General features: G+C 39.9%; 1 long non-coding RNA gene across 1 annotated transcript in view; it reads right to left on the bottom strand.

Moving 5' to 3' along the window:
- Window positions 1-1,576: 1,576 nt before the first annotated feature.
- LOC123377811 overlaps window positions 1,577-13,224 on the bottom strand; it is a 47,775-nt gene continuing 36,127 nt past the window's right edge. The window contains exon 3 of the long non-coding RNA XR_006582340.1: window positions 1,577-2,034. This is a non-coding gene — a long non-coding RNA (uncharacterized LOC123377811). The remainder of the gene's footprint in view (window positions 2,035-13,224) is intronic.

Genomic DNA, 13,224 nt, shown 5'->3' on the forward strand with positions numbered 1-13,224 from the left:
AGTTTTGTGAATTAAACAAATGTGACACTAAGTGGAAACTGGTATGATCACTTAAGAATCAGAGCCTTGGAGTCTGATATTCATTAGCTACTCATCTTTAACAGTTTATTTTCCCTTTGCCTTCAATATAGTTATTTCAAATCTGCAAGTTGTAACCTAAATCCCTTCCAGACTTCTCCTCTGTGGTCATAAGAGAATACAAATAATGGGTTATACTGACTGATAAGTATCCTTTGATAGTCCAGACCTAGTTTCATTCCTGCCTATAGCAGTAAAGTAGTTTAGTAGTAACGATATGTTGGAAGAAGATTACTGCATTAAACATATGACATACCGCCATATGTCATGATTTCCAGATTTTGTGACCTAAGCAAACTGCTGGAGGACCTGACTACTGTAGTTTTTTCACAGTTGTGAGGATGGGAGCTGCAGCCCATAAACTCCAGTTTAACTTATTTGTAGGACCCAACTTAACCTACAGAACAAATTTAAAAACAGGACATCAGGTTTGGCCAATTTTATCACCACACTTTCATTTTGATATATCTTTTAAAAAATCTGTTGCCATACAAATATGGGAAGTCATATGAAGACATAGTGAAATGGCAACATACTCTATATTCCATTTTATACAAAAACTGAAAATAGAACTTTTTCCCCCACAGTTGAGTTGTAAACATCCTAGGTGCGAAGCGCAAGACTGTTAAATATAACACATCCAGACAAGTGTGATTTGTGTGGATGTCTTTCCTCTTACACAGGTTTAGGGTTTAAAGTGACAGCTTTTTAAGGTAAGACAAGTAAAGAAGCTTTACTCAGATACCCAAAACAGAACTACATTAAAATGAAGCTAAAGTTAAGTACATACCAGTATTTTAGAATTCCTTTTACTATGTTCCTGTAAATTATTTTAATATTAGTACTAATCAACATAGGCACAGCAATTTCAGAGGCAAGGTTAAAGTTAAGTGACTGAACATATTAAAATATGGCAACGCACAGTTAGAGCATTCAGACAGTCTGCAACATAGTGACATCATGCACTGATCACAATTATAATTAAAACATTTCGTTATTTGTGATTCAATGCTCTATTAAATTTTTAATGACATGAGACTCTCCCCACACCCATACCCACTATGGTGCAGAATTAAGGTTGTTTGGGTGCTGGAACTGTACATTTCCATACTTAAAAAATATTTAACTTCAGTCTTAACTTTAATAATTGATACTGAGTTAATTTCATATTGACAGGAATGCTTATTACTCTAGACTATGATACATACTCTCAACATTAATTCCACCTTAATGTAGTTTTTGTCTGGCTGTTTCCTTATTTTATTAAAAGGTTAATAAATTTATACTCAACTAATTCCTGAAAAATTGTTATTTTTCATAGTTTGTATTTTTGTAGTATCTATTGAAAACTTTATTTCATTTTCAAGACCCGATCCACTGGCTATTTAATTCCACCCTGCGGCAGCACAAAGCAGCCAGAGCACAGCAGCCACTTAGACTGTGTTTACGGCTACTGTGCCTCTTCAGATCAGCACAAGGCACCCAAAGCCTACTCCATAATTTCCCTGTTCTCCTGTCCTCCATGCTCCTTTGCAGACATGCCCCTCCTTAAAAACCACTCTTCTGCCTTCATAATTTTATACCCCAGCACAGACATCACTCATTTCTCCCTTCCTTGTTGAATAACTGGTGCAGACAGGTTTTTTTGCCATCATTTTCCACAACTGACATTTCCTGAAGAAGAAATTCATGCATCATTCTCTGGCAAAGAATAATAAGTAGAATTCCCCTCGTTCAAAATGATCACTACCTTCCTTGGTTCTCAGCTGAAGTGGAAACACAATTAGAGGCAGGTTGGTGGCCCCTTACATACTGTCAGGAAGTGCAGAGCTGCAGGTGAGTGGACATGGTGGTCTTCTTCACTGTAGCATCAGTCTCATGGAACCATATGAGACAGCCATTTTGAAAAAAAAAAGTTCTCCGAGCAATTGTCTCAATATCATTCTTCAGTCTCTGCTGAAGAAGAAACTTTTGGTTAGGATTAACAGGAAACACATATATAACCTATGTAGAATATATGTCAGCTTTTTAAGACTTACTCCATTAAGGTTTTTAAGAAAGGAGTTCTGACAACTAAAATTCTTAACAGATCTATTTTTAAATAATTGAAATTCCTAAATTACGTAAATGACACTCATTTTAGCCTACTCAAATATTAAGTGCTGTGATTTTGAAAAGTATGTGTTATATTTTTCCATATGCAAGAGGTTGAATTCTTGAGTAAATGCCTAACTTACCTCAGTTTCAGCTACAAATCTGCAGCTGATGCCCCATAATGTTGTAATATGGAGTCTAGTTTCACTTTACTTTGACACTACATGGTGCATTTAATGCATTATATGGAATAATATACAACTGTTTAGTGAGCAAGGAATAGAAGGGAGGGGGGAAATCATTGGTTGCTTTCCATTCACAGATAGAATGATTAATAAAGAGTAAGAATTAGTTGAATGCATTGTAATCTTTGATGCTAGATAATTGGGACACTAATTATTTCAACTGTTTTCGTTAAGCCTACACTTAACAGACATTCTATATGAGGGTTTATATTCATCTTCTCATTAAAAAAACCTATGCTGTAACTTTTGATTTCTCCCAGGTAGTAAACCCAGATTTCAGTGAAGTTGGTGTCTCTAAGCGCTATCCATAAAACCAGAACACCACAGTCCCTATATTAAAAAGCACATCATCTAAAAATTAAAAATTGTAACTGACAGCATTGAGAAATAGAAGGGTAGAATAACCAGTCCCTGACATGCGCACACCCTGAAAATGGTCCTTAGCACTCCCGTATGAACCTCTCACATGTACCTAAAAGACTGCTTCCCAACGTATAAATAATATAGATTTCTTAATTTATAGGGGGTGGCATGGTGCAATGTGGGATTTTGTGTGAAGAAACTTAAGTCAAATAAGTGAGTCATTTCACTGTGGTTGTGGTACAGCCTTTCCCTGAGTTCTAGAATTTAAATACACCTATTTTATAAGCTATGTCCTGCATTCATAAACCTTCTCTCATTCTCATTGATAGCTTCATTTGTCCAGTAGAAAGTAGCAGCTGTGTGAGGTCACAGAGGAAAATCTGTTCAACAACTAGAGCCAAACTCTAGGGCCAGGCTTTTGAGTATCAGGACACAGGCCCTGAAAAAGCAATCTGTCAGGTGGCCAGTGTTCAGTTACAGCTGGTCAAATTTCAGGGGCTTCAGAAAAAATCTTCAATGGAAACACGTTAATTGGAAGTTTCTTTCCACTCCTTGCCCCCCAATTTTTGAAAAAAAATTAGTTATTTTAGTTTTGTTTTAAAGAGTGTATGTACTTATTTATTTCCCCCTCTTTCTATTGGAAAAATGGGGAGAGTTTTAAAAATTTTATAATGGTAGAAAAATTAGCTCACTTTTTAAAATAACTTTTTTCACACTTCCCCAGTGGAAAGAAGAGACTGGTTTCTCATTTCTTTTATTTCACCTTTGATCCCATTCTTCCAGGGTTGTTACATTTTGCGGGGAGGGTTCTGCTCCCACCTGTGCCATGGACTTCAGTGCCCTTGATCATTTTAAAGGGTCTGAGTACCCACAGCTCATCTTGTGTGGTTACTCGGAACCTTTGCACTGATATCTGTACCCATGTTTTTCCCTGCTATTAAGTCAGGATAGCAATACTTCAGGATTGATTGTTTCCTTCTCTGAAATCCTGTTGTAACCCTTCTGCCCCTCTGAGTTGGCAGCAACAAGGGCCGGGTTCAGTATCCAGGGGTTCTGTTTCAATAACACAATGCAAAACCGGCTCGAGCCCCCACCCAGTGACCTGGGACAATTACCTACCACCCCCCCCCCCCGGGCGCCTCTAGGAGGCAATACTTCCCCACTCGCAAGCACAGAGTCCAAGTGTAGCAAAATCCTTTTAATAAAGGAGGGAAACAATGCGGCATCACGTTGGAGAGACACCACAAACAGGACTATACACAAACCATAAGCAAAAAAAACCCACTTCCAAGTACATTTGGCAATGTCCTTTCCCCCTTAGGGTCTTAAGTCCAATCACCCCAAAGTCCAACAACCCAAGAGTCTCTGTCTCTGGTCAGTGCCACCCCAGAGTTCAAAAGTTTATCTGCAGAGTTTTACCCCCGCAGCCTGGGTGGAAATGGGGGGGGGGGCACACACAGGGTGTTAAAGGACACCTTACATGGGCCAGGGCCGACTGCCCCGCTTCTCCGTGGAGTTCTGCTGCAGCCTTCACCACGACTGGCTCCACTCCATCAGCTGTGCCGCTCCTCCAGCCAACCTGTGAACCGCATCAGCCATCCCCACGAACCGCTCCACACTGCTCACTGTTCCACAGGCTGCGCCAACGTGCTGCAGACTGCTCCGCTCTGCCAGCTGCTTAGCAATCAATCTTCAGGCTCCCCCACTCAGTGATCTCAGCTCAGTAAGCTTAGCTCTTTTAGTGATTTCAGCTCTTAGTGGTTTCAACTTGAGCCCCAGTGCCACCTTGGCCCAACATGAATTCAGGTCAGCAGCCTCCAGATGGACTCCTAAAGGATTCAAAATTAGCTCTGCTCTTTAACAGTGGAGAGAGGAGGATGTGCAATTGGTGTTCCAGGCCCTCAAAAGGGGCCCATACCATCAGGTACACACACCCATGTCCCTTGTCTAGCAAGTACTATTTAATGTAGGTTGAATCATTTCTGTCATAAAGCAGTCTCATAGTTCCTCATTCACATAATTAAGGTAACAGCACTTTTTTCTCCTTCCTGCCCCAATAACAAAGAAATTGGGGATTCCACGGTGTGAAAATAACCGTCCCATGCTGCTGTGTGTTATGCTAAGTGGAGTGGGTTTACCAATGCAAATGCACATTCCTAAAATTCCTTTGCCCACTCCTCATAATGTACCACCAGATGTCAGGGTAGATCTCATCCTGACTCTGCTTACACTGTGAATAGCACTAAGTGCAAAGTAATTGTTCATGAAGCAATGATGGCACAGATTTATTGCTCAAAAACTCAAACTAGAGCAATGTTTAGAGGAGTGCCGCTGTTAGAATTGCAGTACAAGACAGAGCCTGATATTTACACTGTCACATGGGCGTGTCACAAGCCTTCTAAAGCTTCCAGTTTAGATGTAGGAGTCAATGAGCTCTACAGCAGGTCCAGCAAGCAGTAGTTCACATTAAGCCTCCACAGCTTTTGATGTCTTTTTGGCAGACTTAATTATTACAAGGTCTTTTAAACCCCATATGGGTAATTCCTATTGATTATTTTGTTGCCTACTGCTGAGAGCAAAGCTGATCCACAGCACATTTCTGTGCTTTTAATCTTTGCTAGCATGCTGCTCATGTCTACCAACGGTTTTGCATTTTTAGGTAAAAGAAAAAATGGACAACCTTTCCAGGAGGGTCCTACATTTGGCACTAAGCTCAGCTGAGGCGATGAACGTCCCTTGTCACTGAAAGCTGCAGAATAGTGATTTGAAAGGATCTTTTTTGCAACTATAGTCCCAAGCTCATAATTGAAATACCTGAAAATATTTCCTATAGAATTGGATGTGATAAAAACCCAAGTCACTTTCAATCCACCTAGAGCTAAACTGTTTGGGTAAAAATCCTCTTCTCATCCGCCACTGAAACTCAACTATTATACATATCCCACTGGGTAGAAGTGCATAAGTGGCTCCAACGGCAAGCACACCAATCTTCTCTGATGGATACCCAAGTCATTCCTCGTCTGTATTATGCTTAACAGATTAAATTCACAAAGAATATGCAAACTTCATTAAACCTTTCCGTGTTGAAGTTTAATGGTTACTTTTTAGTTGGGAACACATTTGGATTTATAACTCGGAACAAAGTCTTAAATCCTTCTGTTAGCTCTTATTTACAAGCTGAATATTGTTTAAGTGAACATATCTGCCCCCAACACATCTTTTCTTCCCATTTGGACGCTGCTGTGAAGTAGTTAATATTTAATTGCATTATTTCCTTTTATGACCACAGTCTACAGCCAAGGATACTAGGCAAACAATTCTGATGTCACTGCAGACTCCAGTTCAAGGCTAAGTATTTGAGGCAGTAAATACAGTTATTCAGACTCATCTACTATTAATTACACCTACACCATTCCATTCATACAGCTATCACAAAGAACCTAGCAAATAACAATGCATCAGCTCCCCTGAGAATCAAATATTGTCCCTATTACATGGACAGGAAAGCTGCAGCACCACAAGTTTGAATCATTTGCCCAAGGTCAGTGCTGCAGAAGGAAATAAAGCCCCTGTGTCACCATGCCCACTTTTTGCTGTTACCACTAAAATAGTGAGAACACAGACCAGGATAGCCAATGAAATTCTGCAGTTATACATTCTTATTTTGTGTGAGCTGAACTATATAGTTGCGAAAACTCCTTGATGCTCTCAACAGCATACTGCATCTGACATGGCAGAAACAGCATCCTCGTACACATGTTTTGTCATTCCTCATCAGTATGGTGCGGTTGTTATCTCACTCTCAGAAACTGTCAGCCCTCAGGAGGAAACTGTGATTTAATTAGCTTAGGTTACACTCCAAAAGGCACACAACTTGAACGCAAAATACAACAGAATACTGAGAAGCAAATTCCTGTATCTGCTGAGTGTCTGGATCTTGTTAGGTTTCTTTCAATGTTCTCTCTTATTTTTAGGGTCATTTCATTGCATGATCTCACTGGACCCTTTCCCTTTAAAAATAAGTGTCTAAAGTTTAGTATGACTCCAGGAGAGCCTGGAGGATACCATGGATCAGTTTCTTCCACATTAAGAAAGAACTTTAAACAAATTCCTTAAAGCAAAGAATTTTCCTCTCTTCCTACAATCCTGACATTACAAAATCAGTAGTATTCATAAAAGCTATAGGAATGCCTGCTAACAAAATAGCAATAATATTAAGTAATAAGATTACTTCTGCAAGGCAGGGCCATTAAATATAGCACATATAACATTTTTGAATATACTCCTAATTTACCTAAAGGAAAAGGGCTGATGTCTGGATGTCTAGTTAGTCAATATTAACACAAGTGCCTTTGTTTATTTTGTGATTTTCTTAGTTACCTGTAATGCTGACTATCTGCTAAAGCACGCAGTTAAAAAAAAAATCAAGCAGTTTTTCAAATACATCAATTTCAAAGTCATTGTTTCAAAAGAGTAACATTTGTTTAAAATGTTCGTAAAATATTCTATAACTTGTAGAAGGTTCACTTTTGTCCTCCCCTGAGTGTACCTTTATCACACCACAAATGCAAGAGAATCAATGATATCCAGAGGTTTTCACTTCTCCTCCCTTAGCTTTTCAAATGCAACAATGACAGGAAGAAAAATGGGAAAGAAAAAACCTGAAGTGAAAACACCCTGGGAAAGAAGCAAAGAAGAAAAAAAACCCCAAAAAGCAAAATTCCCAGCTTATTCCTTTTCATATGCAAACAGACTTTTTGCAAGAGTATCCAGGTGCAAAGAAAAAAAATTAATGAAAAATAGATTAAAGAATTTTAATCAGCTCTTATCACAACCAATTAGTCAGTGCACAAATCTTGGCAAGAAGTACGTGTTTTCCAGTTCCAAAAACAACTTAGTCTACAGGTGCATAAGAGCAGTTTATGCAGGCCACACTAAGTGGCCATATATGATGCTTTTGGCCCATGCAGGCAACTCTAGTTAACTAGTTAGCCAGGAGGCATTAGAAACAGATTCTGGCAGAGACCTCTGCCCATTGCTCCAGCTGCTTTTAGAAGGCCATCTGCATGGCTCCAAGTGGCAGGGGCCAATTGCCCTTTTCAGGATGGCCAGCTTCCTTCAGGCACACTGCTACTGAGTTTTTGGGACCACTCCAGACTATGGCATAGTTTTGGCAGGCTGCCGTAAGTTTGAAAGCAGACCCAGGTTTACTTTTTTTTACACTGGAGGCCATTTCAGCCCCTGGAGCAGTCCAGAATCTTGAAGATGCAAAAGTATCAAAGCTATCTTTGAACCGTGGGTGCCAGAGCTGGGGGCGGGTAAGGGGAGCAGGGATAAGGGCAAGCTATGGAAGGAGGGTGGGGAGAGGAGCAAGCAGGGGGCAGAGTACAGGGGAGGAAGAGGCGGCACAGGAACAGGTCCTTGGAAAAAAGGGTGGCATGAGGGTGGGCATTCAGGGGAAGGGGCAGTGTGGGGGTGGAGCCTCAGGGCATCATGGCATGGGGGTGGAACCACAGTTCAAGCACCTGTGCCCCCTCCCCACTTTTAGAGCACTTCTGCCACTCCTGCTTTGAGCATCCCCTTCCCCATCCATTTCCCCCAGGCTGCACTTCCTAGAACTCGGTATCATATAAGGCAGCAGCCTCTTTCATTTCATCAAAATTCAGCTTTTCTTCCTCTGGCATTAGGTGGGCGTGGAGGAAGTCAGTCCTGTTCTGCAGGTTTAATTCTTAACATTGGTTTATTTACAGGATAGGGTTGTCCTGAGAGGTTTCTTTAAACAACAGAAATACATACGCTGATTCCCACTGGAGTACTGACTCTTGTGATGCTGGCTAACAGCCACTTTTTCTAACTCCCTCTGGAAACCAAGGCCCGGGCCCCAACCCCAAATCACAAATAAACACAATATTTCCTTTACAAAGGAAAAAAGGCCCTTTACCTAGAAGAAGCCTTTTCCCCTTCCACAGCCTGTTTCTCATCCCTCCTCTCTCTCACTTGAAGAGAATTTAAGGGAATAAACAGAGCACAGGTTGTCCTTAATTGGGTTCAGGTGTCCATAATTAACCTGAGGTAACCTCTTTCAGTTCTTAGGAAAAAGGGCTTTAACCATTCTAAGATTGATATACCTGCATTCAACCACCCTTTTAGAACTGTTAGATCTGATTTTGTTAAAATAGCAATTTAAGTCTACTACAGAACATTACTAGAGCTCCATGAGCTTTGTCTAAAGAAGTTTAACCCAACTCAATTCATGTTCCCCATATTATCAAAATTAACATTTCTTACCTGTTCCATGGTATTTGTGATAGTCAGTAATTACAGATTGCTTTCTTTTTTTACTGCCTCCATATGCAAAAAAGCTTAATGTCTACATGCTAGGTCCTACCTTACAAGTGTACAGTGCCCATTTCTTCTATTCAGCTTAAACATGTACACGCACTAAACCACTGTCTTTGTTACGGTTTTCCATTTTATACTCTGAAACAAAAAATCGAATGCTATCAATTCACTCATCTTTCACCACAAAATAAAAGGAAAAATATGAGCAAGTCTGTACAAAGCTATTTCCCAGAACTCGCTCGCCAGTACTCCTGAAACAAGATTTATGAAACAGAATTCTATTTGGTGATGAAAACAGTAATGGGAGACTTTATGTTTGAGCTACTGTAATTATTTTGGTTTAAGTATATTCTTCAGCCTATGTTTTATTGGTAGAAATGAAGTCACTTTTCAGTCTCATATGACTAGTTTATGGTGGTTGTATTCTCATGCTTTTCTCAAGTATTAGCAACTCTTGTCTTTCAATGGACTGACAAGTAAGCTGAACTGTAGCCAGGGTTACTCAGTTCTTAGGGAATAGCAGTCAAACTAGAGGAACCTACTGTCAACATCCCACAACCAAGGGGTTAACTTAAGAGCTCAAAAAGATTTTGTTTGCCCAGAACTCTGAATCATCATATCAAGGAGATAAGTACCTGAATTTTCATAACGGAAGCAGAACTTCACCCAGTTACACCATATCCCCTTCCTAAAAGAATAATTTGGCACCTAATGCACTAATCTAACTGGAAATCAGCAGATCACACTATTAAAAAGTAGTGTGTTTATGTATCTGAATATATAGAAGTTCAGCAAGAGCTTATTGCCAGTTGTGACTCACTTTTAGAGATTCACCCTGTTTCCGTTCAATTTTCTTTAATATACATTTAAGAAAATAAAGAATTACATGGTGCTAAAATATTACAGCTCACATTCCTCTGTACACATCCCTCCTCCAGATGTAAAGATGCCAAATGCTGAAGGCCTTCATTCCCAGCATTATTAGAGGATAATACAACTGTTGGCAGTAGCGGTTAGCCTTATGTCACAGTTTGGACTTGCCACCAAGACTAGTTTAGCTGTCTTGCTGATGATCACTGGATGCCATCTTTGAACCCAACAATAGAAAAAAAAAAGTTAATAGACTGGGTGTGGTAAAGCAATTTGTTTGGCATATAAAGAGTGAGTTGACGAGAAATTTTCTAGCATGAAAAGTCTTATCTATGATAGTCTTATCTATGAGACCTGGCACTTCCATATTAAGCCCAATTTATATGTATGTAGCAGCTGTCAGTCTACAAGTTAAGTATGTTTAGCTAATTACTGTGAAATTGCAGGATGATTTACTGTACATTTTAAATTTTTATACTGATGTTAGCATTTCTTCTGAGGGTTCCTTGCGTGCATCTCATGGAATTGACTACCACCCTATCCCCCTATACACTCATGCTTCCCTGACCATCTGTTCCTACCAGTAGGAGAGAATGATAGAACCACTTTCAGAGCCCCACAACATTGCCTGTCTTTAATACACACTCTCAGGGTCCCTGGCCATCGGAACAAGATAGGAACGGGAACTAGAAAAGTTACGCTCGAGTCCCTCACATGGCATTATGAAACAAGCCACTGGGCTTACTTCCCATTTCAACACTGCCCTTTCTTTTTCATGTTAACATGTTTTCAGCTCTCATCCTTCCTGCCAATCAGCTTATCCAGCATCAGGGGTTACACAAGGGATCTGACTGAACTTACAGGACAAAAACATTAAGCTCTGCAATATTTTTTTTCCAGCTGTGTGTTGCTAGCTGCTTTCACGGCTGTTTCTAGTAATTGCTCTCCTGAGACCACTGAATTTAACCATCTTGCAATTAGGCTGTTGCCAAGTTGCTTGCCTTACTTGTTATCCAGGGTATACCATTTGTGACTCACATTTTCAGGGTGATAAGCATATCAGGGACCAAATTCCTCATTCTCTCCCCCTTCCCACTCCATTCCCGAGAAATTTAAGGCAAGGACCCTTAAATAATGATGCTGAATGGCAACTTTTGATACATCATCTTACAGATAGGTCTTCTCTAGATTGATGTTGAGACTGAAATCTCATTCAAAATAAAAAAATTCAGCCCTTTTTTGCAGTTCACAAGGAGTACAGGAGGATATTACAATACTAGCAGCACACAGTGGCAATGTGGACTCACACTAAGGAAGCGATTGTGCTACAGCATTTCAGGAGCACTATAATGAGAAATCTGCCTCAAAAGAAATAACTAGTCTCTTTTTCTCTTTGAAGAGTTTATCTGCTTCTGACAAGCACACCATTCAAGCAATAAAAAACAAAGAATACAGCCTATACTTTAGGAGTTTCTCAGTGTACAGAGTAAGCTTTGATAGAAGTGCTGTGACATCAGATCAACTTGTAAGCTGGATCAGTTTATAGGACAGAATAACTGCAAAAGCCTGATTGTACACAAGCAGCACTAGATGGAAGCTTTACTAGGGGATGTCATAAACATCATTAAAACACATACTCCAAGAACTCAGCTCTAAGTTTCCCCTTAGGCAGTTATCTGAACTCTGTGTATCCTAGAGGAGCAAGGATTTGGTTTACTGAAGAGTAGTTTCACAGAGTATTTGACAGCCAGGTAATTACAGTGGTTGCCACTGAAGTATCAGCATTTACCAATTATTACCATATGATGCTGAGATTCTGCAGTTATGTTTTGAATTCTAAATGAGATCTTAATTATGTCAGCCCCATACCAATGTTAACCAATATTGATTTCTTGATGGCAACCACTGCACATCTGACTGTTCTTCTCAAAGTTGCTTTAGATGATTTAGTAGGCTGTGTGTGTCCACATGCCATTCAGCTGTTCTCAACATAGAAATTTTGGGGGGAAGAAAAGTCCATCTGTGTTGCTATGTAAGATCTTAAACATTTAAACTCTGTAGTATAGTGTCAGAAAGATAACAAAATTCAGCCTTCTCATCCATTTCCCCCCCAACGTTTTACCATAGTTTACTGTTGGTTTCAATTTAGTTATTGTGATAGTACTCAGTTTCTGACTGATGAATGAGATAACTGGAACTTGATCATTTTCAAGTTAAGCTCCAGTGCTGTTAAAAGAGTGGCATTAATAAAATGGACTAGTTCACACCATAGCATCTCACCCCTTCAATCTGCTCTACATACGAGTTTAATATCTCTGAAAAAACTTGAGATTGCAAGAGCCATTGAAGTTCCATCTCATATACACCGTGATTATAGTCACTCAGTATGGATGCGCTTTCTGTAGCAATTTGGAAACAGATTTTATGGTGCACAATACATGGTCTAAACTATAAGCAACTTCTATCTACCACTTGCTACTAATACCTCTTAACAGTCTTCTCATGTGCCGTCAGCCCTCATCTCTGGATATATTATATTTTGGTCATATGAAAAATATCTGGAGCCAAATTTTGAGTCCTCTGAGTATAACAGAAGTTGCTGAATACAGAGCAGTTGTGAAAATGTGACCACTTTAGGTACCTAACTGAGAGCAATGGGGTGCTGCACTCATGAAAATCCAGTCCCTGGTTTCTCCTTGCAGCATGCTTGCCTGTCATTTGACAATAACTCTACCTTTCTGCAAATCTCCGCATCAACACCTACCTGCCAAACAGTCACTTCACTTGTTTGAGACCTATGCTTGGTTTTGTTTATATTCCAGTAACACCTTCAAGGGCCCAGGCGGGGTCAGGGCTCCATTATGCTAGGCTCCATACACACGGAATGTAAGAATCCCTTTTCCACATTGCTTACAGTTTAAAAGACAAGTAGCTAGCTTCACTTGTCATTCAACTAGCAATGGAATAGGAGCTGAATTTTTCACCCTAATACAGCCTTTTTCTGTATGCAGGAAGGATGATTTGCACACATGATCAGAGGCTAAGCTGTTTCTCCATTATGAAGTCATTAGCTTGGCCTTCAAACTGCTATTCTGTCTTGAGTTTAAGATATTTTTACATTTCCCCATTCATTAACTTGCTCTACAACATAACACTGATGTTCAGTTTACTATGCATGTAGTGCTAGTTGAATTACTTGCCTCATCCTAAACAGCATGCTGCTGAGGGGGAG

This window comes from Mauremys mutica, chromosome 9, assembly GCF_020497125.1.
Source record: "Mauremys mutica isolate MM-2020 ecotype Southern chromosome 9, ASM2049712v1, whole genome shotgun sequence".
Classification (NCBI taxonomy): Eukaryota; Metazoa; Chordata; order Testudines; family Geoemydidae; genus Mauremys; species Mauremys mutica.